The 27,876-nt window shown below is 35.6% G+C and overlaps 1 protein-coding gene across 10 annotated transcripts in view; it reads left to right on the top strand.

The window, feature by feature from the left end:
• GSTCD (glutathione S-transferase C-terminal domain containing) overlaps positions 1–27,876 on the top strand; it is a 149,498-nt gene that overhangs the window by 39,588 nt on the left and 82,034 nt on the right. The gene's annotated exons all lie outside the window — the stretch shown is intronic.

Below are 27,876 nucleotides of genomic sequence, written 5' to 3' on the forward strand. Positions count from 1 at the left end.
CAGCTGTGAAGCCATCAGGTCCTAAGCTTTTCTTTGATGGGAGACTTTTTATTACTAATTCCATCTTGTTACTCATAATTGGTCTATTTCTAGGAGGTAGGACACTGCTTCAGCATAGGCACTGGGAAGACATGACTGCAGTTGGTGGCCAATGTACTGTTTTTCAAAGAGACTGTGTACCTTTTCAGCTCAGACACAGAGGGGTATGACTGCTTTTGTTGGTCAAAGCCCCATTTACCTGGGATGTCTTGTGTTGCTTCAGTTCTGGTCCAGAGAGGCATGGTGTAGCAAAGACTGGGAGAGGTTTTTATAACAGCTTTTTCAGGGCATCATTTTCCTTAGAGGCAGTGTGCAGCTTTGGCTCAGTCCCCTAGGAGTGGGTGCAGCCATGACTGAGGGATGGAACAGTTCTGCCAGAACACCATTTCTCCAGGAATGAGTGCGTAGCTTCAGCTGTAGCTGTGAGTGGGGGCTAGGAGGAGTGCATGAAGCAGCCCCACTACTGCTTGAGCCCACAGGAAATGGTACAAGAGGTGGTCACAGCTAGGCTTGGGGATGTCAGGGCATTGGACAGGGGTGGTTTGGCAGCAGCTTAGCCTCAGAAATGAAGGGATATTGTGGGTACTCACCTCCAAGCAACACTCCAACATTAGTTCCAGTTTGCAGATGGCATTGTGCAGTAGCCACGTAGGCCCCAGGGTGCAAGACATAGTGTCAGCTCCTTCTCTGTGGGATGACAGCTATGCGGACTACAGGCAGCTCCCTCAGCTGGGCTTAAGTACACCGATCAACACTTTGAACAACTATAGTCCTCACTCCAGTAGGACTCACTACTGGAGTGAGGACTATAGTTTTGCTTGCCTTTTGCTAGCCTTTCCCCATGGGGAGAGTTCCTCCTAATTCCCATCTGATCCCTGCTGGGGAATGGGCGGGTGGAGACCAGGTGTTTCCTTCAGTTCTCTGTACAGCTATACTGAGTTCCTGTGTTCACCTGAGTTTCTGTTACTTCTTTGATGTACTCCAGCGCTCTCCTTTAGTCATTTCATTATGATGTAGTTATTTATTAGTTGTTTAGGCTGTTTTTGTGGTGGGGGCGTGGGAGGCTTGGGCATATGGAGTGCTAGGGGCTTCTTAAGCACAGATTCTTTAAACGTTTTTTCATCTAAAACTGAGACTTAAACAGGCAAGTTACCTTTTATCATCTTCCTTTGTTGTTGGGTAGAACTTTTTTCATGCGTCTTTTCAGAGGGAATATAGCTTTTGAAGGTTTCTGCTTTCAGGTAGTGATTTTTGTTCCAACTCTCCAACATGCTGGGATGAAGGACTGGCCTCTTTTTGTCCTACTGTTAAAGTCTGGGTCCCTATTATTAGCAAATACCCTCAGGGCAGCCATAGTGTCAGTTCAAGACTATTACACAAATTTTCAGCAATCCCCCCAACTTTTTACCCCCTCACATTCTTAAGGCCCTATAAATTTTCCTTATTCTGAGAAACCCACCTAGACATGTAAAGGATGCTTGTTTAATTTTAAATACCATTTTAGGTGTTTTTTAGATAGAGAATTCTTTATAATAGCTCAATTTCTTCAATGATTCACTTACTCTTAAGTTTTATATTTAGCCATATATAATTCTTAATTTTTAATCCTCTTTGAAGTAGTTGCCTTCCCTTTTCATGTTCTTTTTTTCTGTGATGCTACCTAATATTGCCTGTATCTCACGGGTCATTTCTATTCTGTTAATCAAGGAAATAATTTAGAATTCTCTCGGTATGGAAGAAGATCATGTTGGAGAATTAAGATTTCTGCCCCAAAGATATTTTATAAAAATAAAATTGAATTTTTGGTATTCTATTAATTGTATACAAAGATAGTAAAGAATTTGTTAGTGTTTTAATTTTACATATTTTCTGACATTTCAAAAATTTAAATGTTTTTATGGTACTTACAATTGAATTTTGGCTGTATACACTTAAGTTGTAATATAGATTTTGAAGACGCTAAACTTAGAATTTACTAAATTTAAAAATCCAGTTTTCATTAATATTTATGTTTATCAAGAAATGAAAACAGAGTTTTCTAAATGCCACATGTTTTGCTTTATCCATAATTCATCGACTTGGAGACAAAATAATATTTTCACTTATTAGTATGAGCAATCAATTACATCAGCTACCAACTGAAGGAGATCTCACATTAAACATTCATGGCTGGTCGTTTTTCTGGTTAGAAGTTCATATCTAACAGAGTTCATGGAATATATTACTCATTACATCCCTATAATTGGATCATCTTGTTTTCATAATATTATGACAAAGAAGCAACTCTTAACAGCAGGGCTACAGGGTATACTCACATTACATTCACTGTTTCTTAAAAGGTTTATAGTCTGTTAAAGTAAGGCAGAATTGTGGCATTTTAAGTTTGTTGTTTTCAGTTCTGGTAATTTAAAACATTGCATGATAATAAGATCTTTGTGAAATAAAATTATGTAGGGGTATGGAGGATCACTGTGAAAACATTCTCAAGATTCATGTTTCTGTACTGTCAGGAGAAATCTCTAATACAACCTGTATTAAGATTTTATTGGTACTTGGTTCATTTGGATATCTCAATGACTGACTCTTTATACTGAATTCATTTAATTACATCAAGATTTTGGTGCATATTATAATAACCGTTCTTTTTACTAATAAAGGCTGTATTAATCCTCATGATATAAGCTATTTTTTAGGCCTATCCAATCTGCCATCCTCTGCTCTTACCCATTTCTCTCCCCACATCTTATCTACCATTCCTTGAACTTTTTACTGTTTCTTTTATACAACCTATATTTACTATTTACATGTCTTTCCTTTTTTCTTCCAGCCTTGAATATTCTTCTTCCCACTCCCCTTGCTGGTTGAAATTATACTTGTCTTTTAAGGATCAGTTCAAACGCTGCTTCCTTCATTAAGTCTTCTCTATGGAGTCAACCTGCCTGAAATTTAGTTAGCTACCTAGCTAGATAACCCATGGCCAGATACTCAACTTCTCTGTGCCTTGGTTGCATCATCTGCGGAATGGAGATCATAGTGTATACCTTATGGAATTGTTGGTACAGTCGGTGCATTAATATGGAAAGCAATTAGCACAGTGCCTAGGAAACTGCAAATGTTAAATATTTGCTCATATGGAAGTCAGAATTAATTACTGCCTCTTGATATCCTATTAGTACTTTCTCTTTTTTTGTTGTTGTTTTTACTTTTTTTTTTTTTTTTTTTCATTTCTTAGAGACATGGTCTCACTCTGTCACCCAGGCTGAAGTGCAGTGGCTCAATCATAGCTCATTGCAGCCTCTAACTATTGAGTGCAAGCAATCCTCCCACCTTATCTTCCCAATTAGCTAGGACTACAGGTGCATGCCATCATACCTGGCTAATTTTTTAGTTTTGTGTAGAGACGGAGGTCACACTGTGTTGCCTAGGCTGGACCTTTTGTAATTTCTCTCTCTTTTTTTTTTTCTTTTTTGAGACAGAGTCTTGCTCTGTTGCCCAGGCTAGAGTGCAGTGCCGCGATCTCAGTTCACTGCAAGCGCCGCCTCCCGGTTTGATGCCATTCTCCTGCCTCAGCCTCCCGAGTAGCTGGGACTACAGGCGCCCACCACCAGGCCTGGCTAATTTTTTTGTATTTTTAGTAGAGACAGGGTTTCACCATGTTAGCCAGGATGGTCTCCATCTCCTGACCTCATGATCTGCCCCCCTTGGCCTCCCAAAGTACTGGGATTACAGGCGTGACCCACCGCGCCCAGCCTGTAATTTCTTATACTTCGTATTTTGTACTTGTATTATGCTTCTGATACGCTATAATTATTTATGTACATGTTTTTTTTTCTTCAATAGACTGTGAACTCTTCGAAGGTAGGACTCCTAGAGCTAGATACTCAATTATTTTTTATTAAATTGAATGACTTGAAACTACAGATCCTTTATTTAAACTTCCCAAATTTCTGCTTTATCTAGGCAACTCTTTAAATTCTTTTATCTCATGTAGATTTCAAAGGCTGAAATAATTGAGATTTTTTAGTTTGAAGAAAAGAGAACTGAGGATTTAATGTACATTATTATTATATTTTTAATGGACTGTTTGGGAGTAAGTTGCAGACATTGTTCACTTTCACTCCTAAAAACAGGACATTCTTTTTTTTGTTTTGTTTTTTTTTATGGAGTCTGGCTCTGTCGTCCAGGCTGGAGTGCGGTGGCACGATCTTGGCTTACTGCACGCTCCCCCCTCCCAGATTCACGCTGTTCTCCTGCCTCAGCCTCCCGAGTAGCTGGGACTACAGGCGCCCACCACCACGCCCGGCTAATTTTTTTTGTATTTTTAGTAGAGACGGGGTTTCACCGTGCTAGCCAGGATGGTCTCAATCTCCTGACCTCGTGATCCGACCACCTTGGCCTCCCAAAGTGTTGGGATTACAGGCATGAGCCACCATGCCTCGCCAAAACAGGACATTCTTTTACATCGTTACAGTATAGTTATCAAACAGGATATTTAATTTAGTACACATTATTATGTAACCTATAGTCTGGCAGATTTTGGCACATTTAGTTGCATTAAGGTGAAACAGTTTACAGCCTTTGTCTTTCATAACATGGTCATTTTTGGAATAGTTCAGGCCATATTTTTATAGAATGTCTCTCAATTTGGATTTGTCTGATGTTCCCTCATGAGTAGATTCCAGTTATGCATTTTGGGCAGGAATATCACAGATGCGATGTTTTATCCTTTTCAGTGCAGCCTATCAGGAGGCACATTATGTCAGTTTGCACACAGTGCTATTTGGTTAAGCTTTATTGAATTAATAAGTAATTTGTAGAGAGATACTTTCAGACTGTGTAATACCTTGTTTCTTTTCAACCTTGCACTCACTAGTTTATATTCATTGGATGCTTCTTGCCTATGATAGTTACAAAATGGTGATTTTCAAGTCTGTCATCCTTCTATATTTATTAGTTGCCACTCTTCTGTAAGAAAGTTTTTTCTCCTCTTTTTATTTCTTTATTTACCATCAGTATCAACTCATAAATTTTTATTTTATTAAGTGACTTATAATTCAACACTATTATTATTAGTTTTAATGCTCAAGTTGTCCCAGGTTGTGAGTGGCAACCTGACTTTTGACCCCTTGGAAATGCCCCCAACCATTCTATGGCGACTTCCTTCATTTCTGGCATAACAACATATTACAGGCTTATCTTATCATTTACCTGCCCCAGCCCTAGAGTCAGCTGTTTCTCTAAGGAGTCCTGACTCCCTTTACTAGAGAAGAGCATTTAGAAATTAAGATTAGAGCAGTAAGTATGCTCATTGTTAATGAACTGTTACAGCTTCTAGGTCATCTCAGTAGGGACCTGTATGTATAGATCTATTAGGAAATAGATGTATGCATGCATTCATGTACACATACAAACACATATACAACTATACACATCAATATCTACTGATATATCTATATCTTTTATCCATCTATCTATATATATGTATACTAAAAATCATGAGTTTATACAGATACATCTAATTCAAATCTAACAATACAGGATTCTTCCTGCTTTTTCCAAATTCAGTATCTGTATCTGCCTTTTCCAATGGTAAAAATAATAGCCCTTAACGTCATTATTGCATTTGCTCATTTTGTCAGTCTCTCAATATATAGATAGTAGTTTCAGAATTACTATACCCACATCTGTGTGAAAAATATACCTACTGAGTTGAATTCCAGATGGTTTACCTTTATTTTCATCTTTGAAGTGAGGATGTATAGTCAAAGTTCTCATGCAGATACTTGTGCTATTCTGTACAAAATGAATTCTATGAAGAATGAAAGGTTTTAGTTAGTATTAATCATGTTATGTAACAAAAAGAGATTTGGCTATGATCATCAATACTCAGTAGTAGGATAGTCTTCTACTTCACTGAGAACATCCAGGCAATTGCATACTCTTTTACTATTTGGCCTCAAATACCTGTGTGATTTCCTTCTCTGTATGATGAACAAGGGTAACTAGTGTTTGAGCCTGAGGACTCCTTTTGTTAAGTCCAGAGTCACCCTCTGTTTTTGCCTTGTGAATTTTTGTCCTCTGAGTATAAAAGAGGGTTATGGTCTTTTGCTTTAAGACCTAGAACAAAGCTGGCCTAAGCCACTTAATCCATGCATTATTTCACTGTGGCCCTCTCTGTTCTCCAGTAGTTCTTAGGTAGGTGGTTCCTATAGTAGAGGTTGCTACTAGCTCATAATAACTATATAAATCATGTAGGAGGGAAGATAGTCAGAAGCATGACCTTACCTAAGATAAAGAAGACAAAAAGATAGGTGCTTAGGTGTTGTTCCAGTTATGATCTCTTTTGTTCACATATTTGATGTCTTAGACATATGGCCCCATTAAATGTACCTGAGAATTTAGTTTTGCTTTTAAGCTACATGAAAGTACCATATTCTAGGGAGAGTGATATGGGGAGAGTGCATACAAACCTTAAACATTACCACCCATTCACCCTCATCCCTTGCCACCTACTTTAGAGTACAATTGACCCTTGAATAACATGGGGGTTAGGGTCGCTGACTCCCCATGCAGTTGAAAATCTGCATATAACTTTTGACTCCCCAAAAACTTAATAGCCTGCTGTTGACTGGAAGTCTCACCAATAACCTAAACAGTTGATTAACACATATTTTATATGTTATATGTATTATAATAAAGTAAGCTTGAGAAAAGGTGATAAAAATCATAAGGAAGAGAAAATATATTTACTATTTATTAGGTGGAAATGGCTCATCATCAAGATGTACATTCTCGTCATCTTCATTTTAGGTAAGTTAAGGATGAGGAGGAAGTGGAGGGGTTGGTCTTGCAGTCTCGGGGGTGGCAGAGCAGTTCAAACCTGTGGGTCAAGTGTATATACTTCTCAGCTGCGATAAAAGGAAAAAATTTAATGCAAGAGTTTTATCAGAAGGAGATATTATAGTGTCTTCTTTCTAGAAGGCTTTAAAGCTAGCAGATGACATTGCTTGGGATAATAATTTATGAAATCTTAGAAAAAGAATTATGAACTGGTATATTCTAACTCTTTGTGTAGATCACTGATTGAATTGATGTTTCTAGGAAGTATGAATTTTTTTAATTCTAGTGGCAGATTATCCTCTTAGTAGCAAGATATTCTTATCAACCTTTATGTGTAGTTATTATTGTTGACTAAAGTTTTAAATGTAAAGGCTTATCCTTATGAGGATCATTTATATAAATACTCTGGTTTTTTCTCATTTATTTTCTGTAAAATATTTGGAGTTGAAAAGAATGAACTGACCCTTAACATTAGGAAAAAATATAAAACAAGGTAGTGATGTATAACTAATAAAAATTGGCTTCAATAAAAAGTCTGTGTGCTCTAGTCCCTACTTCTTTGTTGTATGTTTCTATAAACCAACAGCAGCACCCCTTCTTTCTTCTCCCAGCAGAAGTGATTTGGGGAAGCAAGGGAAGAGTGTGGTCAAGGTCTTTGGAAAGAGGCAGATACAAGGTGAAGAATGAAAGGGCTAAAGGCAGCCTTTTCCCCTATTATTGATTCTTAACTAGGTTCTTACCAACTCTTGAGTGTATGGTAAATATGTAGTCACATTATTTATTGCTATTCTTGCCAGAAGGCAAGGGATGCTAAAAGTTCACCAAAGAATGGTCTGATCCACAATGTCAGTAATGCTCTCCTTTGCAGGGAATCCAAAACACAAAAGCTTTTTCTAAGGCCGGTAGGCAGGACATGCAGATGCTGCTTTGTCCTACATCATTACTTTTCAAACTAGGATATCTATCAGAATCATTTGGAAGGCTTGTTAAATCAGATTGCAGGGCCCTACCCCACAGTTTCTCTTACAGGTCTGGGGTAGAGCCCTAGAATTGCATTTCTAAGAAATATCTCTGTGATACTGCTTCTGCTGCTTTGGAAACCACACCATGTGAAGTATTACCCTAGGGAACCAATATAATGCATGCACTGGCTACTTGATTTCACTCTTTGCCACCCAGATAACATGAACAGTATCAAACCTGTCCAAATATTTCTTTAAAACTTAATTCTTTTTCTGTTTTTAGCAAAGAGTAAGTCATATATAAGAGCTTGTGCATATCTCTGTGCCATTTGCTAACTATAAGAATGTCTATTTTAGACCAGTTATACTGACAAATATAAGTGGAAGTGAAAGTATCCTGATAATGTAAATAAAAATAATGGTCTCCTTTAAGAAAATTTTATTTTTTGTAAAATACTCATCTTGGGTTCTTATTATTTCTACTTTACCACACTAGATGAGACTCAAAACTAGCACGCTTGTTTTCTTAACTTTTAAAAAATTCTCCAGGTTGACAGTGTAAACAGTTTATTGTTGTTGTTGTTTATATTAAATAACTTTAGATTTTAAGGCTATTACATTTTGAACTTTTTGGCATTTAAAATACTAAAAGTGGCCAGGCATGGTGGCTCACTCATGTAATCCCAGCACTTTGGGAAGCTGAGGCGGGTGGATCACTTGAGGTCAGGAGTTCAAGACCAGCCTGTCCAATAAGGTAAAACCCCGTCTCAACCTAAAATACAAAAATTAGCTGTGCGTGGTGGTACATGCCTGTGGTCCCAGCTACTTGAGAGGCTGAGGTGAAAGAATTGGTTGAACCTGGGAGGCAGATGTTGGGGTGAGTCAAGATCATGCCACTGTATTCTAGCCTGGGCGACAGAGTGAGACTCCATCTCAAGAAAAAGAAAAAAAAATACTAAAAGCATATCAATAGTATGAGATCAAAGAGGTGGGTTTTGTTCTGTTTTGTTTTGTTTTTTCACTTTCTGGGAAAAATTTTTCCAACTTAAATGTTTTTCATTTCTCTAAGTTATATTTAGCTTTGAAATTCAAAACCTGCCCATATTTGACTCAGAACTCTACCAATTTTTGAGTATTTTCTCTTCTATTAAGAGTGAAATTCTCAATACGCATTTCGTTGCTTTGTCAAAATGTTATTTAAAGTGTTTATTTAAACTTATTTTTAATCTGAAATTAAATGCCTCTAAACAATTCTATATATAAATATGGGCACAATTTATATTAAATGGTTTAAAATATAACAAGATTGCCAAGAACATGTTTGCTATTTGCTTAATAATACTCTTTGGATTTAGTGCCAAAATATTAATGTATATCAGTATAGAAATTGAAATAGATATATATTACATACGATATGTATTATATATTATATATATGAGTGATATATAGAGCAAAACATGTGTTAAATTTATTTCTTTTTCTGGGAGAAAGTTAGAGAAGTCAGCCAGAGTAATAGGAAAAATAATTTAAACTGGCAAAGAGATGGATAAAATTTTACTGGGCAAAATTGTCCATTATGACATTAAACATTCCTTATATTAACATGTTTTTTAAAAATAGAATACTAATTAATTATGCTTGGCAATCAAGAGGTGTTACTGTTGATAGGAATATTTTATAATAGGTTTTAATGAAAACCATAACTAATCTGGTGAGTTTTTAAAAATAAAAAAGTAATGTACCATATAATCTTTATTGGTGAGGAATGTAACAAGGAGGTAGAGAACTAGTAGAAAGGTATCTTTATTTTTCAGTGTTACCATCTTCTTATGAAATATTAAAAGGTTTAATTAGAAAAAAAGAAACATGTAAAATGCACAATTTTATTATAATTGTATGATAATAATACACTTTTATTATTTAAATTTTAAAAGGTTTTTAAAAATTTCATGTGAAGTAACACATAAAATAATTTAATCAAATCCTCCTGAAATGTATCTGTAAGTACAACATAGTTTTTATCAAAATCTGAAGACTTTTTGTAGCTGTAGACAAGCTTATTCTAAATTTTATATGGAAAAAAAATTTGAAAAAGAGCAACAGAATCACTCTAGTCAGTGTTAAGACTTACTATATAGCTATAGTAATTGGAGAGATAGACATACAGAACAATAAAACAGAATAATAAAACAATAAAACAGAATAGAGAAGCATAAAAGGCATAAAAGCAACTCAATGAAAGAAGGATAGTCTTTTCAGCAACCATTGCTCTATCAATTGAACATCCATAAGCAAAAAAAAAAAAAAAAAAAAAAACTCTACCTAAATTGCACACTTATATTAAAGTTAACCCAAAATAGATCATGGAATTAAATATAAAATTTTAAACTATAAAACTTTAGAAGAAAATATACACAAAATGCTTTGGGACCTAAGCAAAGAGTAGGCAATGTGTTCTTACATGTGACACCAAGAGAATGATCCATTTTGTAAAAATTGGTAAATGGGACTTCATCAAAATTAAAAACCTTTGCCCTGCCAAAGACTATTAAAAGGATGACCAAACAAGCTATAGACTGAAATAAAATATTTGCAAACCACAAATATTCACAAATTTGACAAAAAACTTGGATCAAGAATATATAAAGAGTTCTCAAATCTCAACAGTTAAACAAATAAATAAAAGTCCAATTAGAAAATGGGCAAAAGACATGAACAGACATTTCACCAAAGAGCATATAAGATGGCACATGCATATATGAAAATTTCTTCTATTTTATCAATTAATATCAGGGAAATGTAAATTTAAACTATAATGAGATATTACTACACACCTATCGGAATGTCTCGAATTGAAAAGTAACAACACTGAGGCCGGGCATGGTGGCTCACGCCTGTAATCCCAGCACTTTGAGAGGCCAAGGTGGGCAGATCACCTGAGGTCAGGAGTTCGATACCAGCCTCAACATGGAGAAACCCTGTCTCTACTAAAAATACAAAATTAGCCGGGCGTGGTGGTGCATGCCTGTAATCCTAGCTACTCGGGAGGCTGAGGCAGGAGAATTGCTTGAACCTGGGAGGCGGAGGTTGCTGTGAGCCGAGATTGCGCCATTGCACTCCAGTCTGGGCAACCACAGCGAAACTCCGTCTCAAAAAAAAAAAAAAAAGAAAAAAAAAAGAAAAGTAACAACACTGAATGCTGACAAGGATGCAGAGAAACTGGATCACACATACGTTGCTGGTAAGAATTTAAAATGGTACAGCCACTCTAGAAAATATTTTGTCAGTTTCTTACAAAACTGAACATGCAACTACCATAAGACTCAGTAATTGCACTTTTGGGGATTCATTCCAGAAAAATAACAACTTATATTAACATGAAAATCTGCACAAGAATGTTTATAGCAATGTTATTCTTAGTGGCCCCCTAACTGGAAATAACCCAAATATCCTTCAATAGGTGAATAATTCTGGTATATATGTGCAATGGAATACTATTCAGCAGTAACAAAGAATGGACTATTAATACTTGCAACAAGTTGAATAGATCTCAAGGGCATTGTGCTTAATGAAAAAAATAGTCTGAAAAGGTTACCTATACTGTATGTTTGCGTTTATATAACATTATCAAAATGATAAAACTAGAAAGATTGGGAATAGATTAATATTTGACAGGGATCAAGAATGGCAGTAGCAAAGTGTCCCTTGTGGAGAGGGGTTTGTTACACAACTTTATACATGGAATCAAGTTGCATAAAAGGATACATATACTGACAAGTGCATGCTTGTAAAAACTGGTGAGAACTAAGGTGTGTAGTTAACAGTATTGCACTAATAATGATTTCCTAGTTTTGCTATTGTACTAAAATTATTTAAGATGTCACCATTGGGGAAGCTGGGTGAGGGGTTCATGGGAGTCTTATACTATTATTGCAACTTCTGTGAGTCTAAAATTGTTTCAAAATAAAAAAATTAAAAATAATTTAAGCAGAAATATTTGGAAAAATCAGGGAAATTAAGAATATTGAAATACTTCTCAGCTCACCTTTTTTCAAACAGAAAAATTGGGGAGATGGATTGTAAATCAAATGATAGTTTAATACAAGGCAAGAGCTGCAAAGACATCTGAATATATTTTCTTTGTAATTAATAGTAATGCAGTACTAGTATACACAGATAAACATTGACTTTCACCTTTGACAGACAGTCAGACTTCACAGGTTGCTATTCCTAAGCTCACAGAGAAATGGAGAAAGTCAAATTGATGTAGCGTAATTTGAGTTTCTTTATCAACATTGCTTCAAAACAGTGATTAATGTAGTCTAGGAGTAGCTCAATAATTAAGCGTGGCTGATAGTTTATCCTAGGCTCCCTGAAGACTTCAAGACATCTTGAGGATGTTATGGTGTTATAGATGTTATGTTCATGGAGAAGGAGAAGTAGGGGAAATTCTTTCATACTGAAAGCTTAATAGTATCCAATTTCAATTATACATCTCCATTCAAAATAACTGAAAACTGAAACTAAGTATCTTATTTTGAGTGTAAAAATGACTGAGTGAATGAGATCATTTTGAACTTTAAATTTAGCTTAGATATGTGAAAGGCACAGTTGTATAACATTATACTATTACCTAAATCCCGTGGGACTACTTTGCTGTAAGCAAGGCCTGAAAGTGTAGCAAGATTAAATTCAAGTTTTATACTTTAGAGTCCTCAACAAAAATAAGCACATGCCCTGTATCTAACATAGAGACAGCAGTTCTTTAGCTAGGACAGCATTGGTAAAATGGGCTCACAGCTTTAGTGCCTCATTGCCACATAATGTATGGCTTACTGGGTTTCTCTCTCTCTTTTTCTGTTTGTGAGCCATGAAACCAGATTGTCTTCTTAGGAAAATACAATGCCTTTTTTAAAACTGTACTAACTGTAGCATGTGATTAAAAGAGAAAGGTTAAAAGTCTTTTTTCTTCTTGGAATTAGATTTGCTGTAATTCTTCTCATTATTATGTTATGCTTTGTTCTCCTCTGGAGGGTTAGGCTTCAAGAACCCTATTTATAGACCATGTTTTTAAGTACTTTACAAACAGAGACCATAATGACTGATTATCAATAAAGGTTTTAATGGCCAATATCAAGGGTGTATTATATACAATCTTCTAGAAGTATTGCTTTTTAAAACAAAATGCAATTATTTGATGCGAGAAAACATCTATGTAATCATACAAATTTATCTGAGGTTTATTTTATTTAGGTCATATTTAGGGTATAAAAATTGTCTGGGTTTTTTTGTGTCTATAGGAAATGAACGAATTGAATGTTTATTGAATAATCAAGGAGATTTGGGTTTGGTTTTGACTTCACTAAGTTGTTTGTCATAGCACTAGGCAAGTTTGAAAATTACCATGGTTTATTTTAGAAATATTATGAGTTTACTAGTAAGAAACTTCAAATTATCCATTCAAAGGTATACTTAAGTATTAATAATACTTACTATTTTTAAGTATTAATATGTTTCAGAGATCATTTTGCTTCAAAGGCTAAAACAGGATTTATGTGACCTTTACCAGCCAAGGGTTCAATTCTCTCGTCAATTAGTATTGAAATGTAGTTGTGTGGGGCCATTTTAATTTAGCAAGACTTCCTGATGAATTTTTCTGGAGCACTTCCCAGTTCCACTATATTTCTAGCAGCATCTGCATTATCTTAGGGTAGAAATATGTACCCATTTCAAGATAAGACTTTTCCTAAGCACTTTATATTTTTTTCTTTATGAGTTTTTCCATTGATCACAAATCCTGGATACCATAATAAAAGGCTGTGATGTTTTAGAATGAGGCAGCTTTACATGAAAATGTGTAAATATTTGACATAAATTATTAATGGGTAAATTTTTAGCAAGAAACCACTTTAAGTAGAACAAAACTTACTGTTGAGAGTCATCCAGAAGCAATGAGGGACAGGAAAAAATAATGTTTTCTCTGAAACAAAGATAGTTGCAATAAAGCATTTAGTTCCAGCTTTCAGCATGATTTCTAATAAAGATAAAAGAATGAACAATGGAAAACATTCACAGAGTTATTTGTAGTTATATATAAATTATATATACAGTTGGATGTATTCATGAACCACCCTAGGATTAAAAATATTTGAAAAAAATTTGCATCTGTACTGTACATGTACAGACTTTTTTCTTGTCATGATGCCCTAAACAACACAGTAGAACAGCTATTTACATAGCATTTACATTGTATTAGGTATTACAAATAATCTAGAGATGACAGTATATGGGAGGATGTGCATAGATTATGTACAAATATTATGCCATTTGTATCAGGGACTTGAGCATTCGTAGATTTTAGTATCTGTGGGAGGTCATAGAATCAATCCTTCACTGATACTAAGGGATGACTGTAGTTTATACATAAACTATACATACCTGCTGTGAAAGCCTTGAAGTTGATTTCTGTTTATAGTTAATGCCAAACTAGCTCTTTATTAATTCCATTTTGTACATCTGCAAAAAGGCATTTTCTTGAATAATTTATCTCTTGGATTACCTTTCCAGACTTCTTTTAAATATCTCACAGTAAGTAATATTGCTTTTAAGCTTAAAAATCCTCGACATTGCTAAATTTTCAAGATTTTTTTAATCTTAAATGCTTATAGGAGTTGGAGGGAAAACTAATGATGTAGATCCCTGTTTTTCTGCTAATGGGAATTAATTAGTACTGTTCATTACGATTGACATTGGCATTCTCTGTGCTATTCCAGACAGTTATGATAAAAATCAGCTCAACTATACAAGGAACTATTTTATTCCATGCTTTGAACCAGCTCCTCTTAGCACCCAAGCCCATTCATTATTTTTATCTAATTAGGCCAACTTACATTGGAGAGATACCTGAAGCAAGGAAATTTCCTTAATAGCTATGCAATAACAATAGCTCACAGGCACTTAAACAGTACAGTTGTCTAAGATTGAATCATCAGAAGAAGGGGAAAAAAAGTTATCCTTAACCATAGGGTAAAAATGTAGTCATAAATAGACAACTATCATTATTTAAATGGCATAAATATACAATATTAGTAATCAATAGTATAATGTTTATAGATGTGAATTTTGTATGCTTATTTGTGGAAAATTGTTAAATTTATTTTTATGTTGAAATTTGTAGTCACATTTGAAAGTTGACTGTATTCTGTACACAAAAATGCAAACATGCTTCCTAGGAAAAAATAGAAATTTTGCATATGATTACACAGCAAATATTTTCTAAAACTAGGGCAAAGTCTTAATTCCCAGGACAACTCCTTATCTTAAAAACAAATTATTTTATATGACAGTTTTACTCTCACTTGTCTGTTGAAATGAGAAAATAAAAGTATTTTTGTGGCAGTGTGCACATCTAATAAACAAGACATTAAAATGTTTGGAGGGGCTGGAAATAGGGTCATGGCCTACCCCTTTTTAACAACTTCATTGACTAAATACTTCCATGTCCTAGGGAAATAATTCGCATTTTGATATTTTTCAGCAAAACAAGAAAAGGAGAGAAAACTTAGCTGTAAAAGCCAATATTACAGAAAATGACTTAGAAAGTTGCTTTCTGACTGGGTGCAGTGGTTCATTCCTGTAATCCCAGCACTTTGGGAGGCTGAGACAGGAGGATCACTTGTGTCCAGGAGTTCAAGACCAGCCTGAGCAACATAGTGAGACCTCATTTCTCCAAAAAAAAAAAAAAAAAAAAATTAGCTGGTGTGGTATTGTGCACCTGTAGTTCCTGCTACTAGGGAGGCTGAGCAGAAGGATTGCTTGAGCCTGGGAGGTTGAAGCTGCAGTGGGCCATGATCACACCACTGCACACAGCCTGGGTAACAGAGTGAGACCCTGTCAAGGTAGGAAGGTAGGAAGGAAGGAGAGAAGGAGGGAAGGAGGGAAGGAGGGAGGGCAACAGAGTGAGACCCTGTCTAGGAAGGAAAGAAGGAAGGGAGGGAGATAGGGAGGTAAGGAGGGAAGGGAGGGAGCTCTAGGTGACTCTCAGGCTTAAGAGCCAGAGGAATAAATTCCCTGACCTGTATCTCCTTTACTATCTGATCTCCTGCTGTGGCTTCTTTGAGATAGAGGAAAAACCAAAGTGTTTTTCATACTCTAACTCAACACATTACTTCTGATACTGAATGCATGAAGGGATTTCCCCACACATAAGAAATTCCTCCAATTCAATTCTGACATCATCTACCTGGAGATAGTGTTAGATCTCACATGTTAAGGGTTCAGTTCCACAAAACTGCCCCCCACTTCAGATGCCAATCACCAGGCTAGGTTGTGACATGTACCCGTGTCACATGGTGTATCACATGGAGAATTTTTAAGCTTAAAAACAATATTACTTACTGTGAGATATTTAAAAGAAGTCTGGAAAGGTAATCCAAGAGATAAATTATTCAAGAAAATGCCTTTTTGCAGATGTACAAAATGGAATTAATAAAGAGCTAGTTTTGCATTAACTATAAACAGAAATCAACTTCAGGGCTTTCACAGCAGGTATGTATAGTTTATGTATAAACTACCGTCATCTCTCATGGTGTATCACCATGTGATATGGGTACATGGTTCCCACCACTGGCCATGGTTCCCATGACACCCTCCTAAGGTTCAACGAATTTTCAAAAATAGCTCACAGAATTCAGGGAAACACTTGAATTACATTTACTGGTTTATTAATAAAAGATGTAATAAAGGATACAGATGAACAACAGATGAAGAAATACACAGGGCAAGGTCTGAAAAGGTCCTGAGCACAGGAGTTTCTGTCCCTGTGGAGTTGAGGTGTGCCACCCTTCTGGCACATGGCTGTGTTTACCAGTGCAGAAGTTCTCAGAACCCCCTACTTCAGGGATTTTTATGGAGGGTTTAACCACATAAACATGATTGATTATTAATTCAATTTCCATCCCCTCTCCCCTCTCCAGAGAATGGGAGCTGAGTCTGAAGTTCTCAGATTATAATCATGTCTTGGTCTTTCTGGTGACTACCCCTTGTTCAGAAGTCCACCCAAGAGTTGCCTCATTAGAACGCAAGACACTCCTATCACCTTGAAAATCCCAAGGAATTTAGGAAATTTGTGTCAGGCACTGGTAGCAGAGACCTATACACACACACACACACACACACACACACACACACACACGTATATACATATATACCCATACATATATGTATATACGTGTGTGTATATATATATAATATATATATAATATGTCTTATTTCACCGATTTTCACTGACCAAAACCATCCATACGCCAGATGGCAGGGAAGCCAGTTGAGTAGCCCACGCAGATCAACCTTCAAAGCAGAGAGCAGGTTAAATTGAAGGGGCAAATACTCTGCAGATATCTGACAGAGTAATTGTGGAAATTCAGGAGAGACATTAGAGATCACCTAAAATCAGAAAATTTGAGGTACCTCATGAGAGTAAGTTACATGCATTGTGTAATTTACAGTTAAGACACACTGTCCGTCAATCAGCAGAGTTGAGAACTCTAGCTCTACATGCATTATAGTTCATAATTATGTCACAGTCACCACTTACGGCATCGATGCAAATCGCTTGTTGTGTGTGAAGTTACACTGATCAGCATTGCTATTGCCTACAAAATTAATAAAATTTGAAATTTATTAACCAAAGGGACTGGAGTTTGGCCATATTAGAGGAAATGTTTTGGAAGAGTAGTTTGTCCCACATAACTTATTTCAGTTCGTACTATAATTCTCTGAAAATTACTTTCAGTGACCATACCTGTTATAGAAAATTGCTGTTTAAGGTGATTATCTTAGACAGGGGGAAGAATTATAATAACCCTTTATTGGAGTCATTGCTTACGAGGCTTAAAATTTGATTAATTCATTTGATTAAAAGGAGCATGTAAAACTCTTTAATATATTAAGAATTTCCCATTCTCAAAATGAATTCTACCTATTGTTGTTGGAATATGTTTCCTTTTAACATTTTCCTACCTTATTGTTTTCACTAATCTGTTAATACCATCTGGCCAATTATATCAAGTAATTTTACACTTATTGAATGTTCCTGTGGGTGGAGACTATGAAGCATCTCTTCAAACTCTGCTCACATTCTGGAAATCATTGGTCAAAACACTCACTCTGAAATCAAAGATTTTACTTGTGAACAGCAAATTTTGTGTATTTCTCACACAAATGTTATTTTTGCATTCTGGGGTCTCCTCATCCTTTCTCATATAGGTTGTGTTATATAGGTTCTTGCTAAGATATTTTATATCTCTGTATCAAAAAGTAGAAATCATCAATGTCAGCTGAGCTTTTCTGCCACAATTGTGATTATTATATTTAATTGTAAATGCTGCATTGTACCCAACCTGTTTCACAAGGAGATATATTCCCTTAATTCTATATTAAAAAGAAGCCATTGTTAGGTTTGAATGCCTATAGAATATGAAGGTTATAGTCAAAAAAAGACTATTTCAATATAAATGAACCATTTCCTCCTTTTTAAAAAGCAGTAAACTAATTAGCCAAAATATGTTGTAGCTTTACAAATGCTTTTACTAGGCCTTTAGACATGTTCCTACTATACTATCTTTTTATTATACAGTGAGATAGAACTTGCCATTTAATGTCAAACCATCAAAGAATTCAGCTACTTCACATGGTTATAGTGTTTGCTTTTAAAACAATTAATTTTAAGAATTTGAAACATAATACAAGTACCCCTAATATAACCGCTGATTTTTAATGGTTCCATAATACCTCACCAAACAGATTTAATATATTTTGCTGAACTAACTGCAGTTGAATATAAAGTTGCCCTCAACTTATCATTACCGCAGATAACACTACAGTGAAAACATCCTACACATAGCTTTTTCTATACTTTTGGTTATTCCCCGTGATACAGTTTTTTGAATATTTGTCCCCACCCAAATCTCATGTTGAATTGTATTCCCCAGTGCTGGAGGTGGGGCCTGGTGGGAGGTGTTTGGGTCATAGGGGCAGATCCCTCATGTCTTGGTGCTGTCTTCACACTAGTGAGTTCTCACGAGATATGGTGGTTTAAAAGTGTGTAGCACCTCTCCCGTCACTCGCTCTCTCTTGCTCCCATTCTTGTCATGTAATGTGCCTGCTTCCCCTTTGCCTTCTGCCATAAATGGAAGCTTCCTGAGGCTTCCCCAGAGGCAGATGCTGCTGTGCTTCCTGTACAGCCTGCAGAACTGCAAGCCAATTAAATCTCTTTTCTTATAAATTACCCATTCTCAGGTATTTCTTTATAGTAGTGCAAGAATGGCCTCATACACTCTGGAAGGGCGATAATAGGGTTAAAGGATGTGAAATTTTTGCAACTAATATTACATATTGCTAAACTGATTTCCAGTAGGGCTTAACTAGTTTATTTTACCATCAGCAATGTTAAAGAACCTCTGCTTCATTCCACCTTCAGTGACATTAATTCGTTCAATTTTTTATAAGTTTTACAGGCTGATAGGGAAAACTCATTGTTTTATTTTGTATTATTTTATCATCACAAGGTTAGATATTTGCAGGTATTTGGTTTAATATCTGACTTATCTTTTTTGTCAATTTGAATGAATTCTTTAACAAAATGAATATATTAATCTTTATTTGCTGAAGATATTTCTGCAGAATATAATTTGCTTTTTTAATTTCAGTTGCCAACATGTTCTTCTTAAAGCTGAGACATTTCACAGGTTTTGTGTTTTAGTTCCACTTTGTATACTACTGTAGCAGAAGTAGGCAGTTTCTGCTAGTTCTTAAGAGTATGACAGTCTCAGATTAAACAACATAGAGCCTGAGCTCTATAAGTCAGCTAGTAATGGTACAATCAGAAATCTCAGAATTTGTTTAGAAAAGTCTTTTTAAAATGTCAGCCTCTCTACATTGTGCTAACAGAATTCCCAAGAGTATTTATCATTATTATTATTATTAAAAGAATAACCTATATCTAGGAGGCAGCATGAAGGTGGTGATGATAGTTCAAGTGAACCCAGTTTGAGAGATGAAGCTCAAGGGACTAAGAGGAGGCTGTTGGTCCATTTGTCTCTTACTCCTGGAGGGTTAAATGTTAGTTGTGTTTAGTTTCAACAAAGGAGATGCCCTTACCAACTGGATCCTCCTTAAACAGACTGAGCTACTTGAGGGCATCAACTGTTCATGTTCGTAACTTTTATGCCTAGCTGAGTCACCAGCAAAAAGAAGGCAGAGATTTAATGAATACTGAAATGAAATAATGAATGAATTGAAGGGAAAAATAGTATGGGAGGCAATTGGAGTTATAAACTATAATATTGAATGTGACCACCATGAGTCATCAAAGGAGGAAAATAATTTGAAATTTTTAATTATCCCTAAGATCTGAGTTTTACAAATTTTTACCAAAATTAGAATATCTGTAAATATCCATGTGGACTTAAACAAAAAATCGACTTTTTTGATTAATATAATACAATGATACTCATTTTTTAATGGAATAGCTAGTGAAATACAATACAGTACATTAGTTCCTCAAAGCCAATGTTTCAAGATAATTCAGTCTTATGTAATTGTGACCTAAAGCAATAAAACATTGGTAGTTATTTCGCAGTCCTCTTTAGTAGGCTGGCTCATTGGATCTGAGAAGCAGTGCAAAGACAGGAAACCTATGTGTTCTCTACCTTCGCAATGTTTAGAAGACCAGTCCAAAAAACTGTGCCTTATGCAGCTTAGTAATTAGGTCAGTTAATGACATGAACATTTGGCTAAGATTTGAGAAAAAAAAAAATAGGCAAAAAAAAAAAAAGAGAGAATTCAAGTATAAAATACAGTGAATTCCAAGTCAGTAAGGGCTGCCTCAAGGACAAGAGAGAAAGCCCTCTAATATTAAACTGTGGGAGAATCTGCTTCAGCCGCAGGGTTTTTCTATTTGGAAGCCTGTGGGAGCAGGTAACTTCAATAATCTATATTGTTTTGGAATAGATGCCTTTTATAACTTTTCTTTTTAAGAAAACATGCTTAAAAGCATAATTTTTTTCTCTTAATCCTCTCTTTTCTATGAGACTTTCATCTTACCAGCTAGATTTTACCAACTGCATTTCATTTTAAAAATATAATTTATCTGTTTGTTAAGGGATTACTAAGTTGGAAAGACTGAGGCAGTAGATGCTGTGAAAGGCCAGAAAGGAGGGGGATTGATCCTTGGTTGGGAAATGGTCCAAGCAGGTCAACCAGGTCTTGAATTTGGCCTTGAATCAAAGTAAACCTTAGATTAAAAAGAAAGAAGAATGTAAAGTATCTTAGTGAGAGGGAGCAGCATAAATGAAAATGGACTAGAGAGAATTAATGTGGAAAGGGAATTTCAAGTGAATGTCAGAAAAATAGTTTATGAAGTAATGCCAGCTATTGATGGATTGGTATAGTTGAGAACAGCTCACTGAGAAGCTTTAATGTTAAAATCCATTTTTTTAAATAATTAAAGCCAAATTTTACAGTGTTTAAGTGGGAGGTGTTATGGGGCATTGTTTTCTTTTGATATCAAAACCATTTTCCATGATCTCAGAACTCCTGGACAAAGAACCTCTAATAATTTTGTATATCTCATTATCCTTTTTTAATTTTTTTTTTTTTTTTTTTTGAGATGGAGTCTTGCTCTGTCACTCAGGCTGGAATGCAGTGGTGTAGTCTCGGCTCACTGGAACCCCAGCCTCCCGGGTTCAAGTAATTCTGCTGCTTCAGCCTCCCAAGTAGCTGGGATTATAGGAGCCCGCCACCATATCTGGCTAATTTTTGTATTTTTAGTAAATATGAAGTTTCACCATATTGGCCAGGCTGGTCTCGAACTCCTGACCTCAAGTGATCCAGCCTCCTCAGCCTCCCAAAGTGCCAGGATTACAGGCTTCAGCCACCACTTGGACTCAATATGCTTTTAAATGTAATTTTCTAAAAACAGCTTTTGGAGAGAACAGAGGCATCAATACTGTTACAATCTATTAGTTATCTGGCCCTATGGATATTAGTAAGTGACATTCTAGAGTATGAGTGTCAGAGACCAGTGGTTTGTCTATTAAAATAGTAGAATTATCTTACTTGATAATTCTTGAGAAGGCTGTGACTCAGTTTACTAAATTTACTATATTTATTAAATATAAAGCAATGTTTGGCTCCTTGATTCTGCACACCCTTATTTGACTCTGCCTGTTTTCTTTCACATAAGGACTACAGCATTTTTTACTGACTCCTTGACCATCATTTTTTTCATAATATAATAAAAACCTGGCATTTCTGTGAAGTTGACTTACTGGCTTGTATTGCTATTTACTTCTGGGATGTAGTAATATAGGGATATACTATGGAAAGAAACTTAACAAAAAACAGAGAAAATTATCTGTAGTTGTCAAGGGCTCATTAACCTTTCTGTGCCTTAAATCGAAGCCACATTTTTGTGTCTGTGTAGCTTGTCATCCTCAATAAAATCTGCTTGAATTTGAAAATTCTATTTCTAGAGCTGCTTTTTATTTGCTCATTACTGACATCCCTCATTTACTCTTCTCAGGGAGGGACTGGATATTGGTGGGTCTCCCCACCTCGACTCTCCCGAAGGGAGAAAATTCCCTAGGTGTTTTGAGTGACCAGCAACACATTCTTTGGCTTTGCTGTCAAATTGGAAGTGTGTGAATCCTCAGTCCCTCAGGCCAGATTTCAAGTGTTTTCCCAAAGGAACTTCTCATATGGAAAATAGTCAGTCTTCCTTTGCATAATTTTTATACCTAATAAATGATTCAGATTGGGGCTGTCAGCCCTATGGTGGGCACCTAACTGAAGGAGGCATATGAGTGGCAGATTATAACAATAGGTTATATATTTTGGTCATCAGCCTGAAATCCTAAATGAATATATTCTAACTCATTTAGTTTCTCCCCAAAGCTTTGTAAGGATATTCTTAGCATTTAATTATATCAAACCAAACTATAGTTTATTTGGAGTCAGTTATTTGTTCTGGGTTAATTAACACATCTGATTTAAAAGTGATAAACACTTAAAATAAATGGAAAATGATTCCTGGGTAGATAGGTCTAAGTGGATGCAGTTTTGTACCTGACCTGGTTCATGTGTCTGACCTATTACTACTTCAAGGAATGTAGTAGCAGGTGTTGATATTTTTCCAAACGGCAGATTGGTCATGTTTGGTGGGATATACTTAGTGCAGTGTGAAATTGACATTTCAGAGCTCCAGGTTGCTATTTACAGTGACTGGTTTCTATTGATGAACTTTTTGCTTCTTTTACTTACAGACCCACATAAGCTTTTAAAAATTGATTCTCAGTTTTAAATTGATTCATGCTTTTCTTTCAGATAAGGTAGTTTGAATTTCCCTGAATAGTTTTATTCTTGAGTATAATATCTTTTGGGGGATGGTGTTCATTTCACTCTTTCCTACATGTTTCTGAATAAAATAAATTTAGATTTTGAAAGGTCAGTTAGTCCAGCTGCTTTCAATTTGAAGAGACTTAATTCTCCCCAGACAAGCACAATGTATCTCACTTAAAAAATATATTTTAGAGATAAGTAGCTTAAGAATAACTGTACCTATTGAATACCTAGCATGATATCTCCCTCATTTACCTAATAAACAAGACACACATTAGGAACCAACATCAAAATGTTTTTGTACCATATGAAAGCTGTCACAGTTTCTCTTTTCATTGTAAATGGCTCATCAACTTGGAAATTTCACATAAGTAGATCAGAATTTAAGAGTGCAGAGGATATTAGTATCCTCCTAGAAATTTGTCTGTTATGAAGCCCTTTATTATTTCATATTTCCACCATGAAAGATATCTCTATAAGGATGAAGCAAAGCAGAAATAAGTAAAAAGGCAAAGGAAATAACTATACTTAAGGATATGAGTTAAGCATTTTTCTTCTCAGCCTTTATATATGTCTGTCTTTAACATTTATAAAGTGTTTAGTGTGTGGAAAACATTATCTTAATATTAACTCCTAGAGCACACATTAACAACCCAATGATATATGAACTGCTGTCATCCCATTGCACAGGTAAAGAACTGAAGTATAGAGAAATTAGGTTATTTGCACAAGGTCCCACAACTAGTAAAATGCAGAGTTGATTTAAAAGCATAGCCTCTGGATCCAGACTGTCTTAACCACCATTTACACTATGCTGCCCTTATGTGTCCACAAGCAACAGTTTACATACCATTTTTTAATGTTTTACTATATCATGTATCTTATTTTAGTACCAAAGGAGTAATTATAAACATAACACAGTTATTCTGGTATTTTTAGAAATCTAAACTATTATGTCTGAGGTATACAGAGTTATGTTACATTAAAATTTGGAATCAAATTTGTACTCTTTTGAGTTTTCTGAACACATTTCTCTCATCAAACCATTCCAAGGTTTTTAGGTTGCTTTTACATTGAATCAAAAAATACATGTTTAGTAATGATTTGATTTTTCCCCAGAGGTAGTTGTAACCCATCAATTTGAAGGGTCACTTCTAAAGTCACCTTAGAATTATTATTGGTCACAAAAAAAAAATTTAGTTTCAGAATCACTGTTTGGATTTGTTTGTATTCTTTCTTATACATATTTCCTAACATTTCAGTAGTTAATCCTTTTCTTTAGCAGTGATAAAAATTAAAGAGGGGTGGCTATAATTTAAAAAATAGGACAGAAAGTCACATCAGAAGTTTAACAGTGTACCTCTAAATTACACGTATAATATCAACTGATGACCTAATAATGTATTTAGTTATATATATGCTTTATATTAGCAAAAAAGTGAACAAGTTTTATAGAAAAAATATTTATCAGAAATTAAATGATTTGTGATGTATTTTATGTTATTGTTATATATCCAACTCAGATATACTAAGTGTAGTCTTATATAAATGCTAATTTATACTACATCTCTCCAGTTGCCCATACTTATTTTAAACTCTGTAAGAATTTGTTCGTTTATGAGTGGCTGCAACAGATTTAGAGAAAGATGTGGGATAATTACTCCGCTCAGGCTGCCATAACAAAAGACCACAGACTGGGTGGTTTTAACAATAGAAATTAAGTTTTTCACATTTCTGGAAGCTAGAAGTCCATGATCAGGGTGCCAACAGGGATGCTTTCTGGCGAGGCTTCTCTTGGCTTGCAGATGGCCACCATATTGCTGTGTCCTCACACAGCTTTTCCTCTGTGTGCACACACTCCTTATGTCTCTTTCTCTTATAAGGACACCAGTCCTGTCAAATTAAGGCCCCATGCTTATGACCTCATGTAACCCTAATTACCTCCGTAAAGGTCCTGTCTTCAAATATAGTCATGTTGGGGGGAGATTAGGCTTTTAACATAATTTTTGGGGGACACATTCAGTTCCTAACAATTAGCATCAGTGATTGTGGGTAATCTGCCAGGTTCTGCTGATCATATTCTTTTATTTTTTATGTTCAACAAACTAGCATTGTGCAACAAATAAGGACATTTTTCTTTAACTTACCTCACTTAGAGAAAACTTCGAGGTGTTTTGTATTCACTTTATATCTTTAAGTTTAGGCAAAGTACTAGTATGATGGCTTTCAAAATTTTTTTTACCTTGATCTGCATATAGATATAGATTTTTCATTACAACTCAATTCACATGCACCCACAATCACACATACACATGTACTGTATAACAGAAACAAGAATTTATATTATGAATCTTACCCTCTTAAAAGCATTACACCTTGGTATTTTTCTCATATTCTGTTCTCATTTATTTTTAAATTTAATAAACTTAATCCCATTAATTTAATTAATAATGGTCATGACCCACTAAATTGACTCATGAGTTAACACCAAAAATTTGAAAAACTGCTTGCTAGGTAAAACTCATTTGATCAGTATTGTCTCAAGGTAGCAATGTTGCTGTATGTGCATTCCTAATAACTCCCCTAGAATTTAACATTTAAACATATTTTTAGCACAGAGTTTTGCTGTTTGTTGTTGACCACTCTCAAGCACTCAATGACTGGAAGAAAACTCTCTAGAAAGTGTAATCCTTCATTTAGAGGTGCACCAGTTTCTTTCAAATCTTGAAACAGCGCAACTAAGAGACCTAGAAGATTGCTACATTGTTGAGGTTGGGCTCCTTGAAAGCCAGTTTCCCATGAAAATCAGGTGCATATGCACAGTGATATAAGCTATTCAACAAGTATCTGAATGTATTTGTCATCAATGATCTTTGTCCCTGATATGGCCTGGCTCTGTGTCCCCACCCAAATCTCATCTTGAATTGTAATCCAAACTGTAATCCCCACATGTTGCAGGAGGGACCTTGTGGGAGGTGATTAGATCATGGGGCTGGTTCCCCCATGCTGTTCTCATGATAGTGAATGAGTTCTCATGAGATCTGATGGTTTTCTAAGGGGCTTTCCCTGCTTTGCTCTGCACTTGTCTCTCCTGCCACCATGTGAATAAAGACGTGTTTGCTTCCCCTTCCGCCAGGATTGTAAGTTTCCTGAGGCCTCCCCAGCCATGCGGAACTGTGAGTCAATTAAACCTCTTTACTTTATAAATTACCCAGCCTTGGACAGTTCTTTGTAGCAGCGTGAGAACAGATTAATACAGTCCCTTTTAGATTAATTGGAGATACTCTAGCATTCAGGGTCCTTTCAGAAAATAGGAACCATTCTAAATACTTCAAACAGGGATAATTTAATATGGGATATTAAATGATATAGCTGATGAAAGCTCTAGAAGCCAAACCAGGAATGGTGACTCATCCCAGAGAATGGTAACAGCAGGAAGCTGATGGCAGGAGGCAGTGTTACTGAAACCCAGGAGCTGAGGTCATGTGGCAAAAGCTGGAACCACAGAGAGGACTGTCTAGATAAGCTTTAGTCACAAATGAGATGGAGCTGCTGCTGGAGACACTATGGGAAACAAAGAGAAGACAGAAGAAAGAATCTGACTTCTCCCCTGCTCCTACCCTCCATCCTTTTACTAATAGCCTTCATTGGTCAAAACTACTGGAAGCCCAGAGACCAGGGGAAACAGAAAAATGTAGTTCCCCGCTATATAGAATAGAACCAGGGAGAGGCGGGGATTGGATCTAAGACCAACTAATCTAAGCAAATGATTGGCATAGATACTTGGAGTCATCTGGTTTTTTTTTCTTATTTAATTAATTCTATTTTTGTCATAATACCCAGGTAAAAATTCACCCTTGTAAATTACACTCATGTTTATAGATCATAGGATATGAGTTTTAGGCTTTTAGAATATGCCTTTCTCTCTCATGTTTTCATTGAATATATGTGCCTTAATTTATCTGTTTCCTTCTAATGGAACATTGAGGTTGCATTTGACATTTTGCTGTTATAAATTACTCTGACGTGGAAAGATAGTTTCTCCTATACTGTTTTATTATTTTAAAAGTTATACTCAGAAGATGGGTTAGTGTCCCAAAAGCATGAATAGGTTTTTGACTCTTGTTTTTTTTTTTTTTTTTTTTTTACCAGATTGCTTTTCTATAGCATTTTTCCAGTGTTCCATTATATAAATATGATAAGTTAGAAGAAAAGCTTTGGACAATTGAATTACCAGAGTTTGAGCAAAGAATGATTCATGAATTGAGTAGCCCCCAGAACAGAATATGTTGAGAGTGATTCCTGGCTGTCACATGGTCAGTTAAGCTTATGGATGGACAGAAAAAAGAAGGTGATGTGCAGAAAATGGAAGTGAGGAACAGAAACAGCTAGATTGGTTACAGCTGGGTGTTTGCTTTATTTGAATAGGGTTTGAACAGTTGACCGCCTGTGATTGGCTGAAACTCGGATGCAGTGATTGGCTGAGACTTGGCTACTTGTTATAAGAGTAAGTTACAGTCTATTTATACATCCAGTTAGGTTACAGTTCACTATGTATGGAGAAACCTTTAGGTCAAACATAAAATATGTAAGGAGTAAACTTAAGGTTAAACTTAATTTAAACAACCAATTTTAC

This window comes from Pan paniscus, chromosome 3 (genome assembly GCF_029289425.2).
Source record: "Pan paniscus chromosome 3, NHGRI_mPanPan1-v2.0_pri, whole genome shotgun sequence".
NCBI classification, from domain to species: Eukaryota; Metazoa; Chordata; class Mammalia; order Primates; family Hominidae; genus Pan; species Pan paniscus.